The sequence below is a fragment of the Halichoerus grypus genome, chromosome 2, assembly GCF_964656455.1.
Source record: "Halichoerus grypus chromosome 2, mHalGry1.hap1.1, whole genome shotgun sequence".
NCBI lineage: Eukaryota > Metazoa > Chordata > Mammalia > Carnivora > Phocidae > Halichoerus > Halichoerus grypus.
Window position 1 is genome coordinate 54,182,185 of NC_135713.1, and position 17,012 is coordinate 54,199,196.

The following is a 17,012-nucleotide window of genomic DNA, read 5'->3' on the forward strand; positions in this document are numbered from 1 at the left end:
GTATTTAACTTTTTGAGGCACCTCCACACTGTTTTCCAAAGTGGCTGTACCAACTTGCATTCCCACCAACAGTGTAAGAGGGTTCCCCTTTCTCCACAACCTCTCCAACATTTGTTGTTTCTTGCCCTGTCCATTTTTGCCATTCTGACTGGTGTAGGTGGTATCTCAGTGTGGTTTTGATTTGAATTTCCCTGATGGCTAATGATGATGAACATTTTTTCATGTGTCTGTTAGCCATTTATATGTCATCTTCAGAGAAGTGTCTGTTCATGTCTTCTGCCCATTTTTTGAGTTGATTATTTGTGTTTTGGGTGTTGAGTTTGAGAAGTTCTTTATAGATCTTGGATACCCCTCCTTCATCTGTAGTGTCATTTGCAATTATCTTCTCCCATTCTGTGGGCTGCCTCTTTGTTTTGTTGACTGTTTCCTTTGCTGTGCAGAAGCTTTTTATCTTGATTAAGTCCCAAAAGTTCATTTTTGCTTTTGTTTCTCTAGTTTTTGGAGACATATCTTGAAAGAAGTTGCTGTGGCCAATGTCAAAGAGGTTATTGCCTCTGTTCTCCTCTAGGATTTTGATGGATTCCTGTCTCACATTGAAGTCTTTCATCCATTTTGAGTTTATCTTTGTGTATGGTGTTAGAGAATGGTCGAGTTTCATTCTTCTGCATGTGGCTGTCCAATTTTCCCAGCACCATTTATTGAAGAGACTGTCTTTTTTCCATTGCATATTTTTTCCTGCTTTGTTGAAGATTATTTGACCATAGAGTTGAGGGTCCATATCTGAGCTCTATATTCTGTTCCATTGGTCTATATGTCTGTTTTTGCGCCAGTACCATGCTGTCTTGGTGATCACTGCTTTGTAATATAGCTTGAAATTGGGCAACGTGATGCCCCCAACTTTGTTTTTCTTTTTCAACATTTCCTTGGCGATTCGGGGTCTTTTCTGATTCCATACAAATTTTAGGATTGTTTGTTCCAGCACTTTGAAAAAATGTCATTGGAATTTTGATCGGTATAGCATTGAAGGTATAGATTTCTCTGGGTAGCATAGACATTTTAACAATGTTTATTCTTCTGATCCATGAGCATGGAATGTTTTTCCATCTTTTTGTGTCTTCTTCAATTTCTTTCATGAGTGTTCTGTAGTTCCTAGAGTATAGATCCTTTACGTCTTTGGTTAGGTTTATTCCGAGGTATTTTACAGTTTTTGGTGCTATTGTAAATGGAATCATTTCTCTAATTTCTCTTTCTACAGTTGCATTGTTAGCGTATAAGAAAGCAACTGATTTCTGTGCATTGATTTTGTATCCTGCCACATTACTGAATTGTTGTATGAGTTCTAGTAATTTGGGGGTGGAGTCTTTTGGGTTTTCCACATAAAATATCATGTCGTCTGCGAAAAGAGACAGTTTGACTTCTTTGCCAATTTGAATACCTTTTATTTCTTTTTGTTGTCTGATTGCTGTTGCTAGGACTTCTAGTACTGTGTTGAACAATAGTGACAAGAGTGGGCATCCTTGACGTGTTCCTAATCTTAAGGGAAAAGCTGAGAGCTTGAGGATAATATTCGCTGTGGGTTTTTCATAGATGGATTTTATGAACTTGAGGAATATTCCCTTTATCCCTATACTCTGAAGAGTTTTAATCAGGAAAAGATGCTGTATTTTGTCAAATGCTTTTTCTGCATCAATTGAGAGGACCATATGGTTCTTCTCCCTCCTCTTATTAATGTGTTCTATCACATTGATTGATTTGCGAATGTTGAACCACCCTTGCATCCCGGGGATAAATCCCACTTGGTCGTGGTGGATGATCCGTTTAATGTATTGTTGGATCCTATTAGCTAGGATTGTGTTGAGGATTTTGGAATCCATATTCATCAGGGATATCGGTCTGAAATTGTCCTTTTTGATGGAATCTTTACCTGGTTTGGGGATTAAGGTAATGCTGGCCTCATAGAATGAGTTTGGAAGCTTTCCTTCTGTTTTTCTTTTTTGAAACAGCTTCAGGAGAATAGGTATTATTTCTTCTTTGAATGTTTGGTAGAATTCCCCAGGGAATCCATCAGGCCCTGGACTCTTGTTTTTTGGGAGGTTTTTGATCACTGCTTCAATCTCGTTACTGGTTATTGGCCTATTCAGGTTGTCAATTTCTTCCTGTTTCAGTCTTGTCTGTTTATAGGTTTCCAGGAAGGCCTCCATTTCATCCAGATTGCTCAGTTTATTGGCATATAGTTGTTGATAATAATTTCTAATAATTGTTTCTATTTCCTTGGTGTTAGTCGTGATCTCTCCCCTTTCATTCATAATTTTATTAATTTGGGTCCTTTCTCTTTTCTTTTGGATAAGTCTGGCCAGTGGTTTATTGATCTTATTAATTCTTTCAAAGAACCAGCTTCTAGTTTCGTTGATCTGATCTACTGTGTTTATGGTTTCTAATTCATTGATCTCTGCACTAATCTTAATTATTTCTCTTCTAACGCATGGCTTAGGCATCATTTGTTGCTTTTTCTCTAGTTCTTTAAGGTGTATAGTTAGTTGGTGAATTTGGGATTTTTCTCTTTTTTTGAGTGAGGCTTGGATGGCTATGTATTTCCCCCTTAGGACCGCCTTTGCAGTATGCCATAGGTTTTGGACTGATGTGTTTTCATTCTCCTTGGTTTGCATGAATTGTTTGAGTTCCTCTTTGATTTCCTGGTTGACCCAAAGATTCTTGAGCAGAGTGGTCTTTAGCTTCCAAGTGTTTGAATTTCTTCCAAATTTTTTCTTGTGATTGAGTTCCACTTTTAAAGCATTATGGTCTGAGAATATGCAGGGAATAATCTCAATCTTCTGGTATTGGTTGAGACCTGATTTGTGTGGTCTATTCTGGAGAAAGTTCCATGTGCACTCAAGAAGAATGAGTATTCTGTTGTTTTAGGGTGGAATGTTCTGTATATATCTATGAGCTCCATCTGGTCCAGTGTGTCATTCAAAGCTCTTGTTTCTTTGTTGATTTTCTGCTTAGATGATCTGTCTATAACTGAGAGGGGAGTACTAAGGTCTCCTACAATTACCGTATTGTTATCAATATGACTCTTTATTTTGGTTAACAGTTGGCTTATGTAGATGGCTGTTCCCATGTTGGGGACATAGATATTTACAATTGTTAGATCTTCTTGTTGGATAGACCCTTTAAGAATGATATAGTGTCCTTCTGTGTCTCTAACTCCAGTCTTTAGTTTAAAATCTAATTTGTCTGATATAAGAATTGCTACCCCAGCTTTCTTTTGAGGTCCGTTGGCATGGAAGATGGATCTCCATCCCTTCACTTTCAGTCTGGATGTATCTCTAGGTTCAAAATGAGTCTCTTGTAGACAGCATATGGATGGGTCCTGTCTTTTTAACCAATCTGCAACCCTGTGCCTTTTTATGAGAGCATTTAAGCCGTTCATGTTGAGAGGGATTATTGAAAGATATGAATTTATTTTCATCATGTTTTCTGTGAAGACCTTGTTTTTATAAATTGTCTCTGTAAATTTCTGTTGTATATAACTCTTGGGGTCTTTCTCCTTTTATAGAACCCCCCCTTAATATTTCTTGCAGGGCCGGCTTAGTGGTCACATATTCTTTCAGTTTCTGCTGGTCTTGGAAGCTCTGCATTTCTCCATCCATTCTAAATGACAGCCTTGCCAGATAAAGTATTCTTGGCTGCATGTTCTTCTCATTTAGTACCCTGAATATGTCTTGCCAGGCCTTTCTGGCTTGCCAGGTCTCTGTGGATAGGTCTGACGTTATCCTGATGTTCCTCCCTCTGTATGTAAGGAGTCTCTTCCCCCTAACTGCCCTTAAGATGGTTTCCTTAGTTCTAAGATTTTTTTTTTTTTTAAGATTCCATTTATTTATTAGACAGAGAGAGAGAGTGTGCACACACAAGCAGGGGGTGCAGCAGGCAGAGGCAGAGGAAGAAGCAGGCTCCCTGCAGAGCGGGGAGCCCAATGTGGGACTTGATCCCAGGACCCTGGGATCATGACCCAAGCTGAAGACAGTTGCTTAACCAACTGAGCCACCCAGGCACCCATCTTGGTTCTAAGATTTACGAGTTTTACTATTACATGCCAGGGTGTTGGCCTGTTTTCCTTGATCTTGGGAGGGGTCCTTTCTGCCTCTAGGACACAAATGTTTGTTTCATTCCCCAGATTAGGGAAGTTCTCAGCTACGATTTGCTCAAATATATCTTCTAGTCCTCTCTCCCTCTCCACCCTCTCCGGGATTCCTGTAATTCTGATATTGGAATATTTCATGGTGTCACTTATTTCTCTGATTCTATTTTCATGGATTCTGAGTTGTTTTTCCTTGGTCTCCTCTTTTCCCTTTTTATCTATTAAATTGTCTTCTAGGTCACTAATTTGTTCTTCTTCCTCACTTACCCTAGCTGTTAGATTATCTAGTTTAGATTGGATCTCACTGATAGCATTTTTAAGTTCTGCCAATTTAGCTTTCATTTCTACCCTTAGAGACTCTGTGTTGCCATTAATTGATTTCTCCATTCTAGCTATTATCTTCACAATTGCTGGCTTGAATTCCATCTACAACATCTTGGTTATATCTGAATCCATTTGTAAATCTGTGGCATAAGTAATAATTTCTAAGTCTTTCCTATTTTGGGGGTTCCTTCTCCTAGTCATTCTGTTGAGGGGTGGTTGAGAGAATGTATAGAGTCCAAATTATTGGCCACAACCCAAGCAAGATGCACCTGTTTTCTAGGGACCTTAGGGTTGCTGGCCTCTTGTTTTCCCAGGCTGTCTTCGGGGGGAGGGGCCTGCCGCACTGTTAGTCAGGCAACCCTGTTTGGGCAGAGTGGCCCTGCCCCCCTGTGGCGGGGGATGGGCTCAGTGAAAACCAGTTTTTTGGGGCTTTTGTTCTCTGACGGCTTTCCCTTGCGGCTTTCCGCATCTCTTCCAAGAGTCAGAGCAGAAGAGATCATTTCCAACCCTCTGCCTCAGAGCGGAGAGATCGCAGTCTGTTCTTCAGTGAGCTATCCAGGCCACACTATCTCTGTTTCTGTCTGTGCTGCTATAAACTCCTGGGTTGTGTGCCCCTCAACAGCACTCCCAGTCCTCACCTCCAGGTGGGGCACATCTCTCTCCTTTGTGCTTCTAAAACTGTCAGCTGCCCCCAGTTCGCACACTCGGCCCTGCCAATCCGGTTTCCGTCAGGGGCTGCCCTAAAGTCCTTTTCCCTGCCTCTGCAGGTCTGCGAGTTTGTGCCCCGTCCCCAGTGCTGGAGGCTATCACTCACCAGCGGTGCAGGATCCCCACGGCCAGGCTTCCTCCTGCTGCCATTAATCCTCTGATATCTGCCCATGGAATCACGGCATCCTGCTTCATACCTCGAAACCAACCACCTGCGATATTCTGTTTGTAGAGATCCAGATCTTCTTACATCTCAGGTTGATTTCGTGGGTGTTCAGAGTGGTCTGGTAGATATCCAGCTCAATTCCGGGGACTGGTTGGAATAGGGTCCCCTACTCCTCTGCCATCTTTTCCCCCAGCTAGATCAAAGATCTTATTGCAGAAGATGTCTAGCCTATTCAATGAACTACAGTAGGTTGACTTACTTTCCCCATTTGTCTGTAATTATCTTGAGTTAGCATTGAATGTTCTGTGTACTCAACCCTGGCAAACCAGGACAATTTGTCACCCTGAGTCCAGTGCTGAGGCCAATGTGGCTGGAACAGAGGAGTGGGAAAGAACAATGTGATGATGTCAGAGTGATAGTGGGAATGATATTATTGCTTTTAGATCATTGTAATAATGTTTGCTTTGGGGTTTTGAATGGAGGAAAATGTAATCTGATTTTAAAAGATCATTCTGTAGTAGTACAATAATGGAAGCAGAGAGACTAGTTAAGAAGTTAGAATAATCAGATTGGGGCAGAGAGATTATGGTGGATGCTGTATCAGTTTTCTAGGGCTGCCATAATAAGATACAAAAAATTGGGTGGCTTTTTACAACAGAAATTTATTTTCTCAGTTCTGGAGGTCACAAGTGTGAAATCAAGGTGTTGGTAGGACAGTGCTCCCTCTGAAACCTATAGGGGAAAGATTTTTCCTTGCCTTTTCCAGTTTCTGATGGATTGCCTGCAATCTTTGGTATTCCTTGGCTTGTAGATGTATCACTTGATCCTCTATCTTCTGTCTGTATGTATTTGTCTCTGTCTCCTAATTTCCCCTTTTTATGAGGTCACCAGTCATATTGTTTAGAGTCCACATGAATGATCTCATTTAACTTGATTATCTCTACAAAGACCCTATTTCTAAATAAGGTCATATTCTGAGATACTAGGGGTTAAGACTTTGATATTACCTTTTTGGGGGGATACAGTTCAACCCATAACAATTACAGATACCAAATACTAAATGTATTTTGAAGGTAAAGCAATCAACATTCCCTGACAGATTAGACTTGGGAGGTGAACAAGAAAGAAGTGAATTGTATTCCCAAGATTTCAGCATGAGAGACAAAAGAGTTGTTGTGATCAAGTGACTCTGGAAAGGCTGTGCTTAGAATAAATTTAGAGGAAATATCAGAAGTTCAATTTCAAACATGTTGAGTTTAGAATATCTGTTACTTTCTAATTGAAGATGTAAAATAGACAGATACCTAAGTTGTCAAGTGAGAGAAAATGAGAATGGGAAAGGAGATGCTGGAATTTGAAAAAAATATATCTATTTTGAACCTAAAAATAACTTTAAGATTGTTAAGTATTAATACTTCACTTTATAACCCAAGAAAGTTGATCTAGGAAGAAAATGAAAGATAGATTGAGGTAATTGACATTTTGGAAAACACTAATTTGGAAATGAAAATACCTATTTTAATTGAAAAAATAAAAACTTTGGGATGAAGTTCACAATTGCTTTCAAAATTTGAGAGCATAGCTACTGAAACTAACTATATCACAAACTGTCATAGGAGCCAGCACTGTCAACGTTTGTAATGGATGGCTCCTTAGAGTTCTGGCACACTGTCTTTGGTACAGATTGGCATCATAGTAGATTAGCTTTTCAGTTTCTTTCCAGCTCTTTTTCCCTTCCACATACACAAACTGTTTGGGTCTACTTTATTTCTATCAAGCCAGAGTAAATGAACTGAGATAGAGGAAGAGGGAAAATTGACAGGGGATACATTCCTGACCAGCAATTATTATCTATTCTTTAACAGATTATACATGTCAAAGGATGAACAGAATTTGTAATCTCTCAAAATAAAAATCCCATCTTGATTTGGATGAAGTTGAAAGGAATTTAACCTTTAGAAAGTTATACTTGGATCTAACTTTTGAATATCTGCCAGTCATACTAGAGTATCTTTCCAACAAAGCTCTAGAATTTTCCACATTTACTATAATTCTTTAATTTTTCTTTAATGAATTGATTATGAATTTGGAAAAATTTCAGATAAAATATATACCATTAACTTTATTCTTAAACATTTTGAATGTCCTATTATAGGCTTTCTCAGCCTTAGAATTATTAACATTTGGACCACATAATTCTTTGTTCTGAGAGGCTGCCCTTTAGCACTTTCAAATTGAGACAACAAAAATGTCTCCAAATATCACCAAGTCTCCTCAAGATGGCAAAATTGCCTCCAGCTTAGAATCATTCATGTAATAGAAAAGCAAACTTTCTCTGTTTTTCTTTTTTTGTTTGCTTTTATCTTTCAATTACATTTAAACTGGGTAGGAACTGCCATTTTACACTCTTACCCTCCTCTGTATCCGCATGCATTGTACTGATTAACTTTTGGAAGTCTTTCTTTTCAAAATTAGGCAAAATTAAAGATCTAGTAAGAATTAGTCTTTCTGGTTTCTAATTAACCATAATTCCCTATTAGTTAGCTCTTTCATACTTATCAGGGCAATGATAATTGATGTCTGTAATAAACCCAAAGCCCTGTGAAATTCTCAAGTGCCTTTTGAACATCTACTAAAGGATAATTTTCATTAAGTACGGTTTTAAGGTTGAGTGTATTTTATTCTATTCAAGTTCTTTAAACATTGGGGTTATGTACATTGGGGTTGTGTACAACTTCTCCCTCTCTTTGACCAGAGCTTAATGCAGAGGCAATACTATTAAATCCTTTTCAGCTCACCAAATTAATAACATTAAGTTATCAGCTCAAGTTAGACTTTAACTGTATTTGTTGTTTGTTTCTTAATTTCACCTACCATACTATAGAAGACATTTTTAAAGCCCAGACCACATACATTCCTATGTTATCTTCTTCAGGAATTAATTTCAACTTAGGAAACACAGGGCCTTTGACTTTTAAAAGATTATACAGAAGAATTATATCTGGCAGCACAAAGCTAAACTGCATACCCCTAAATGGGACTCCAGGCTTCATGTAGGCTGTCTCAGTTCCATGATGGAGCTCTTGGAAATCCCTAAGAAACACAAGCAATTTGGCTGGTACTTGTCAGATAATGAGTTATCATCATCTCAAATGCCTGCTACATCCTAAATTATACCATTTATTCATCGAACACAGAATGTACCATGAAGAGAAAAGCAAACTCATTATGGTGATTAAAAAAATAAAGTATCAATTTGTGCAGGAGAAATAAAAAGCAAATATTGTGGTAAGTAAATTATGGACATTTATATTTTCTTAGTAATAAATGAATCAAAATAAATTCAAATAATTACTATTAGAAAGATAAGTTCTGTATCAGGTTTTTATGTCTTTCCTGATAGGAATGATGAGGGCTGATTTGCTCTGAGTATTTCTAAAACATGTATCTAATGGGATAGAAAATATTGGAAAGAGGGTTTGGAATACTATTTTAGATAGAATGGTAAAGGGGAGATTTAATGTGTGACTTCTGAATGAAGTAAGTTAGCCACCCGTGAGAAATTCTGAAAATCTGAAGATCTTCTGTTTCCTCAGGCAGCGGTATCAGGAAGAGAAAGCCATTAGGCAAGAGGGAGCTTATATAAACAGCCAATATGGATAAGGCAAGTGAGTGAATGAATGAGGAGACCAATTAAAAAATTAACAAAAGACTTGAATAAATATTTTTCTTTTGTGTATTTGAATGACTACCTGGTAATTCCTTGCTCAAATATAACTTCATTTCCTCCTTCCTTTGTGCTATTAATGCCATATAAATTACATCTTTATATCAATTAAGTTTAATAATACAATTTTTTTCAATAATACAATTTTACAGATACTGTTTTTTGCAATTAAAAAAACTTTTAGAAAAATGGACAAAATATATAATTATAATTGATTTTATAATTCCCCTTATAATTATATTTACTGGTACTCTTTATTTCATCATGTGGATTTGAATTACTGTCTGGTATTACTTTTATTCCACCTGAAGAATATCCTTTAGTATTTCTTGTAAAGCAGGCCTGCTAGCAACAAATTCTCTCAGTCTTTGTTTATCTGGTTGTGTAATTATTTTGCCTTCACTATTAAAAGATATGAACTTTTAAAGTTCATTTTTGCATTCATTTTTGCTGGATTCTTGGTTGACAATTGTTTTTTGTTTCGTTTTGTTTTGTTTTCTTTCATTTCAAATGTCATCCTGACCACTGCCTCCTGGCCTCTATTGTTTCTGATGAGAATTCAGCTGTTAATCTTAATAGGGTTCTCTTGTGCATAATGAGTCCTTCTCTTGATGTTCCAAAATTTTCTCTTTGTCTTTATCTTTCAACTGTTTGTGATGTGTCTAGCTGTGAAAATTCTTGTTATTTTACTGGATTTTTGTTAAGCTTCAAAGATATGTAAAGGTTTTTTTTGTTTAATCTAATTCAGAAAGTTTTTAGGCATTTCCTTTAGTATATTTTCTGCTTCTTTGTTGCCTTTCATTTTAGAACTATCATATATATATCAGTTTGGTTTTGTCACACAGATCTCTGTGGCTCTGCTCATTTTATTTCTTTTGGTTTTGTATGTTACATTGGGATACCTCTATTGATCTATCTTCAAGTTCACTGAGCATTGTGATCAAATCTACTATTGAATCCCTCTCATAAACTTTTCAGATATTTATTTTCAACTCAAGAATTTCTATTTGCTTCTTTTTTCATGATTTTTATCTCTTTATTGATATTATTTATTGCTCGGTTGTTATACTATCTTTTCATTCTTTAAATAATAGTGTCTTTCAGTGTTTTGAACATATTTCTAATAACCGATTTGAAGTATTTGTCTAAGTCCAACATCTAGACACCTTCAAAGGCAATTTTTATTGCTCATGTTTTTCTACTAGGTGGGTTATACATACTTTCATTTGCCTATTTCATAATTTTTGAGACATTTTACATGATATATTGTAGCAACTCTGGATTACATCCTTATCCCCCAGAGTTGATTGTCTTTGTTACCTTATGTTTGTTTATTTAGTAACTTATTTTTATAAATTCTGTGAAGTCTGTTTTCTCCATAGCTGATATCATTGCTCAGATTTTCCTTTAAAAAACAAAAATGAAAAAACACTTAAATCTGGTTTCCTAAGTCACCACAGCTTAGTGTGCAGCCAGTATTTGGTCAGAAGTTGTGCTTAAGCTCTCTGAGCCAATAAGGCTTCCATGCATTGTCCATGGATCTCTGTGTGTCTGGCGGGTACTTTTAAAGTTCAAAGTTTTTACAAGTCTGTCATGATTTCAGCAAGGGTCTAGGGACTCTTCCAGTTGCTCCTGCATGGGCATAGTTTCATATAGGTACACAGGCTTCCATACCACCAGGCATGAGCATAATCTAAGCAGGATCCTTCTATTTGTCTCTAGGTCTCTCTGTTAAATTTCTGTTCAGTCAGCTGTTTTTCTTCCTACTATGGAGATGTTTGCCTTCCCTGGTTAGTGGCTACTGTGATCTCTATGGTTTTTGACACCACTCCTGGGAATTGGCATTCCCAAGGGGGTGGAATTCCCATTCTATGCTGCAAATAAAATCAAGCCCTTCAGGCAAGGACACCTTGCTGACTCTTTTCATAGCCTGCCATGCCTACCAAGGACAGAATCTCTACAACACAGAGTTGGACTTGTCAAGAAGATAGGAGTTACTGGTCCTCACAAGCTGCCCTGGCAGTGTCTGGAGTGGAACTTCTACACCCTGGAGCTTAGGGGAGAGTATGATAGCTGTAGGTCCTCATAGGCCCTCCTACTTGTCTAGTATAGAACTTCTGTAACATCAAGCTGAGTAGTTGGGAATGTGGCAGCCTTGTTGTAAATACTGCAGACTCCCACTGTTCTTACTGAAGTGCGGTGGATTTTTTTGAATAAATGCTTACAATTTTTTAATATATCTTTTGTTCAATTTTCAGAGACTAACAATTTTTTTCAATATTTTTCCAGTTTTATCTCTTTTTCTATAAAGAGAGAATCTATTAAGTTCCTTACACAGCCATTCTGAAAAATTTTGATTTATTTTAATATAGGTCCATTTAAAGTATGTAAAAGCAAAGTGGCAGAATGGATTTGGTGACTTATCAGATCCCTTTAAATTCTTACCTGTGTATGATTCTCTAAAGCATAATACATACAGAAAGATTCTTTTACCCCTTACCTCCATGGATTATAACTTCTTTTGCTGACCTCAGTAATTTTTCCATCAAAGAAGTTGACCACATAAATAGATTAAGTTTTCTTTGGGTTAATGATTTACTAAAACTGACCAATGATTTAGTTTTATCTTGAAATTTAAATAAATATGAATATGTTAAAATGCTTACCTTTCCCCCGTGTGCCTTTACCTAAATTTCTCTCTACCAAAATGTTTTTGTAATATTTAATTATGGAATGCACTGTTTTCTTTCATTTTTCTGGTGAAATCAACTCCAATCATGCAAATAATCAAATTCTAATAGTTAAGAGAAAACTTTGTGCTTCAGGCCGGATAGCACCTTTAAGATATGCCCATAAAATGGGCTCAGTTAAAATGGTAACCATCAAGGAGAAAGTGGTATGGCAGAACTCAGCCAGTTTACAAAAGTTTCCTTTGTTAGATTTTTTATCATTTCTACTCTCTTCCCTCAATTCTGAATCTCTTCTGTAATCTCACTGTTCTCCTGTTCTATGTGTGGAGTGTCTAAAATACGTCTTTCAGGTTCCCATAACTTCTCAGCCATTACATATTGATAAATACGGCATAACCCACAAGAATTTCTGTGATAGCACTAATTAACAAAGTTTTTAAAATTAAAATGTCTACCAAACACTGGTGATTTAAAAAGAATTTTAAAAGGCAATCTAAAACAATATATCATAAAACAAATTAACAAGCAAATACTTTCTGAAATTCAATTTATGGGCAGGTAAAACAAAAATGTTTGAGTTGAAAATAATTAGGAGAGCATATGCTGTTTAATATAGAACTCAGTGCTTGGAGTATTCTGATAATATGGCCAACCTTAAAAAAAAGCAGCTCATTATTTGGCAGACAGCCAAAGGAATATTGGCATATATAAGTAGTCCCTGAAAAGTATACAAGATGTAAGAATTAATTATCCTAAACTAGCTAATTGTTTCTTTTTACTCAGGGCATGAACCTATTTTTGATAACTCTTATTAATTAATTTCAGGGGAAAATCCATATTTAAGATCTCAAGAAATCTTTCTTGAATACATTGTGGTAAAAAAAAAAAAAAAAAGGAAACACTTTCTCCTCTTATTATAAAAGATTCTGAAAGGGGTAGCATTAACCTGGCTTGTTACCTAAGAATCAGAATTTAAAATAGTGACAGTGTACAGTTTTAAAAAATGATATCAGAGTATTTTCTTTTAACCTGGGTTACAAGTGTGTCCAAATACACACTACAAAAGAACTATATATCATTAGCAATATAGTTAAACCTAACATACAATTATCTAAAAATAAGACTTGTTGGGGTTCACCAGAGTCAATCCCTCAGGGCCCTGGAAGACTCTTCACTTAATGTCGCTAAAAAAATAAACTTTATAATATTAAATCTGCATTTTTCTTTTTATTGACCAGTTTCTGGGTCATCTTCTTGCTCTACACTAACTTAAGCCAGGATGTGTCTTTTCTTATAGTAGTGTCCTTATTACTAATTGAAGACAGTTATCACACTGGGACTCTTCAGCATCTCAAATGCAAAATCTTAAATTTTGTTTGTATTCAAGTCTAGTTAAAGATGGCTGCCATCCTTCCATGTTCTCCACCAGCACCTAGTTTTAATTCCTCATTGTCTGTCTGTGTGGGACTGCAGTTCTGCTCTGTCTCCATGGGTGCCTTACTTGGTCATCACACCATATTCTCTATGACCTGTAGATTCAATGTTTTGTTAGGATCTGCTCTGGATTGTAAAGCTGAGGAATTTTTCTTTTTGTTTTCTTTTTCATCTTCACGAAATTTTGATTGAGCTAATAAATTCTAAATTTTTTTAACTGCATGTAAATCATTCACTGGAAAACTTACAGACCCCTGTGATATTTTATTTATTTATTTCTTCAATAATTTTTTAAATTTAAATTCAATTAATTAACATATAAAGTATTACTGGTTTCAGAGGTACAGGCCTGTGATTCATCAGTCTTATATAATACCCAGTTCTCATTATGTCACATGCCCTTCTTCATGTCCATCACCCAGTTACCCCATCCCTCCATCCCCCTCCCCTCCGTCAAGCCTCATTTTGTCTCCTATGATTAAGAGTCTCTTATGGTTTGTCTCTCTCTCTGGTTTCAACTTGTTTTATTTTTTCCTCTCTTCCCCTATGATCCTCTGTTTTGTTTCTTAAATTCCACATATCAGTGAGATTATAGGATAGTTGCCTTTCTCTGATTAACTTATTCTGCTTAGCATAATACCCTCTAGTTCCATCCATGTCATTGCAAATGGCAAGATTTCATTTTTTTGATGGCTACATAATATTGCATTGTATATGTATACCACATCTTCTTTATCCATTCATCTATTGATGGACATCTGGGCTCTTGAACTATCAGGACTTCATCAAGATAAAAAGCTTTTTGCACGCAAAGGAAACATTTGACAAAATCAAAAGACAATCCATAGAATGGGAGAAGATATTTGAAATGACATATCAGATAAAGGGCTAGTATCCAAAATCTATAAAGAACTTATCAAACTCAACACTCAAAGAACAAATAATCCAGTCAAGAATTGGATAGAAGGCATGAACAGACATTTCTCCAAAGAAGACATCCAAATGGCCAACAGACACATGAAAAAATGCTCCATATCACTTGGCATCAAGGAAATACAAATCAAAACCACAATGAGATACCACCCCACCGTAGTCAGAATGGCTAAAATTAACAAGTCAGGAAATGACAGATGTTGTCGAGGATGCGGAGAAAGGGGAACCCTCTTACACTGTTGGTGGGAATGCAAGCTGGTGCAGCCACTCTGGAAAACAGTATGGAGGTTCCTCAGAAAGGTGAAAATAGAGCTATCCTATGACCCAGCAATTGCACTACTGGGTATTTACCCCAAAGATACAAATGTAGTGAATCCAAAGGGGCACCTGTGCCTCTGTGATATTTTATTTGAGACCTTGCCCTGCAGGGTAAAGTATTTTAATGCCCCTATCTTTCCATGCCTTGATGTGTGGGCAATATTTTCTAGAATTCAAATGTATATCTTATTTCAATTTGATTATGAAAAAAGAGTCCAAAATTAACTAGACAATGTATTTTGGGGGTCAAGAGTCAGAAGTGTTCCTGTTGCTGGTAAAGAATCTGTGATTTATTGTATTTTGAATTTCTTCTTCTTGAAATATGTTATTAATAAGACAGATAACTAGCTTAAGTATTTAATACCTTCACTCCTTTTGCTTATTAAAACAGTGTGAAAACATTGTCCCCAGTATCTAGCATAGAATTTAATCTAGAGTAATATTTCACAAATATTTATGTAAATGAGCATATCCTTAAGCAACATTAATACATTCAAATGATCTTTTTTTTTTTTTTTTTTTTTTTTTTTGACAAAGAGAAAAGCAGTGAATGACACATATTCACCTTTTTTTTCCCCTGGAACTTTATGCGTTGGTGGTATAGTGGTGAGCATAGCTGCCTTCCCCTGGAACTTTATATCACCCATCACCTGTCCTCCTCCTCTCTGGGAACCACCACTTTGTTCTCTGTATTTATGAGTCTGTTTCTATTTGTTTGTTTGTTCTGTTGTTTGTTCATTTGATTTGTTCTTTAAATTCCACATAAAAGTGAAATCGTATGGCATTGTCTTTCTCTGCCTGACCTATTTCACTTAGCATCATTCCCTCTAGGTCCATCCATGTTGTCTTGAATGGCAAGATTTAATTGTTTTTATGAATGAGTAATATTCTATATGTGTGTATGCATACACATACACGTAGACCACATCTCACATCTTATTTATCTATTCATCTATCTATGGGCATTCCATATCTTGGCTATTATAAATAATACTGCAATAAACATAAAATGCATGTATCTTTTAGAATTAATGTTTTCATTTTTCTTTAGGTAAATACCCAACAGTGGAATTACTGGATGGTGTGGTATTTTAACTTTTAATGTTTTGAGGTCCCTGCATACCATTTTCCATAGTGTTTACATCAGTTTACATTGCCACCAACAGTGCACAAAGGTTTTGTTTTTGTTTTTGTTTTGTTTCTCCACATCCTTGCCAATACTTATTTCTCATCTTTATGATACTAGCCATTCTGACTAATGTGAGGTGATATCTCATTGTGGTTTTTTTTTTTTTTTTGCATTTCCCTGGTGATTAGTAATGTTCAGCATCTTTTCATGTGTCTGTTGGCTATTTGTATGTCTTTTTGGAAAAATATTCGTAACTTCTACCCAGTTTTAATTGGATTATTAGATTTTGGTATTGAATTGTATGAGTTCTTTACATATTTTGGATATTAATCCCTTATCAGACATATCATTTGCAAATATGTTCCCCACTCAGAAGGTTGCTTTTAAATTTTGTTGATGGTTTTCTTTGCTATGCAAATATAATAGATAAACTTTAAGGAAGATCTGGGAATATTGGTGGCCCTAGAACACAGGAACTTAAGTGAAGTTGATAGAACTTTTCTGACCATTGAAACATGTATCTAAAAGCAAGGGTTTGATATAAAGCTAGGGAATGACCATAAGACCTATTGTCCTACTGGTGTAACAAGAGGATATTCAACACTGCTTTTACATTATATTAAATATGTTATTTTTTCTATCGAGATTATATTCTCCTTATTACCCAATTTACAATTTGAAATGTTGGCCAATTCTTTTTATTTTATTTTAGTTTTAAAATTTTTTATTGTTATGTTAATCACCATACATTACATCATTAATTTTTGATGTAGTGTTCCATGATTCATTGTTTCTGCATAACACCCAGTGCTCCATGCAGAATGTGCCCTTTTTAATACCCATCACCAGGCTAACCCATCCCCTCACCCCCTCCCCTCTAGAACCCTCAGTTTGTTTTTCAGAGTCCATCATCTCTCATAGTTCGTCTCCCCCTCCAATTTCCCCCCTTCATTTTTCCCCTCCTGCTATCTTCTTCTTCTTTTTTTTTTCTTAACATGTATTGCATTATTTGTTTCAGAGGTATAGATTTGTGATTCAACAGTTTTGCACAATTCACAGCGCTCACCATAGCACATACCCTCCCCAATGTCTATCACCCAGCCACCCCATCCCTCCCACCCCCCACCACTCCAGCAACCCTCAGTTTGTTTCCTGAGATTAAGAATTCCTCATATCAGTGAGGTCATATGATACATGTCTTTCTCTGATTGACTTATTTCGCTCAGCATAACACCCTCCAGTTCCATCCATGTCGTTGCAAATGGCAAGATCTCATTCCTTTTGATGGCTGCATAATATTCCATTGTATATATATACCACATCTTCTTTATCCATTCATCTGTCAATGGACATCTTGGCTCTTTCCACAGTTTGGCTATTGTGGACATTGCTGCTATAAACACTGGGGTGCACGTACCCCTTCGGATCCCTACATTTGTATC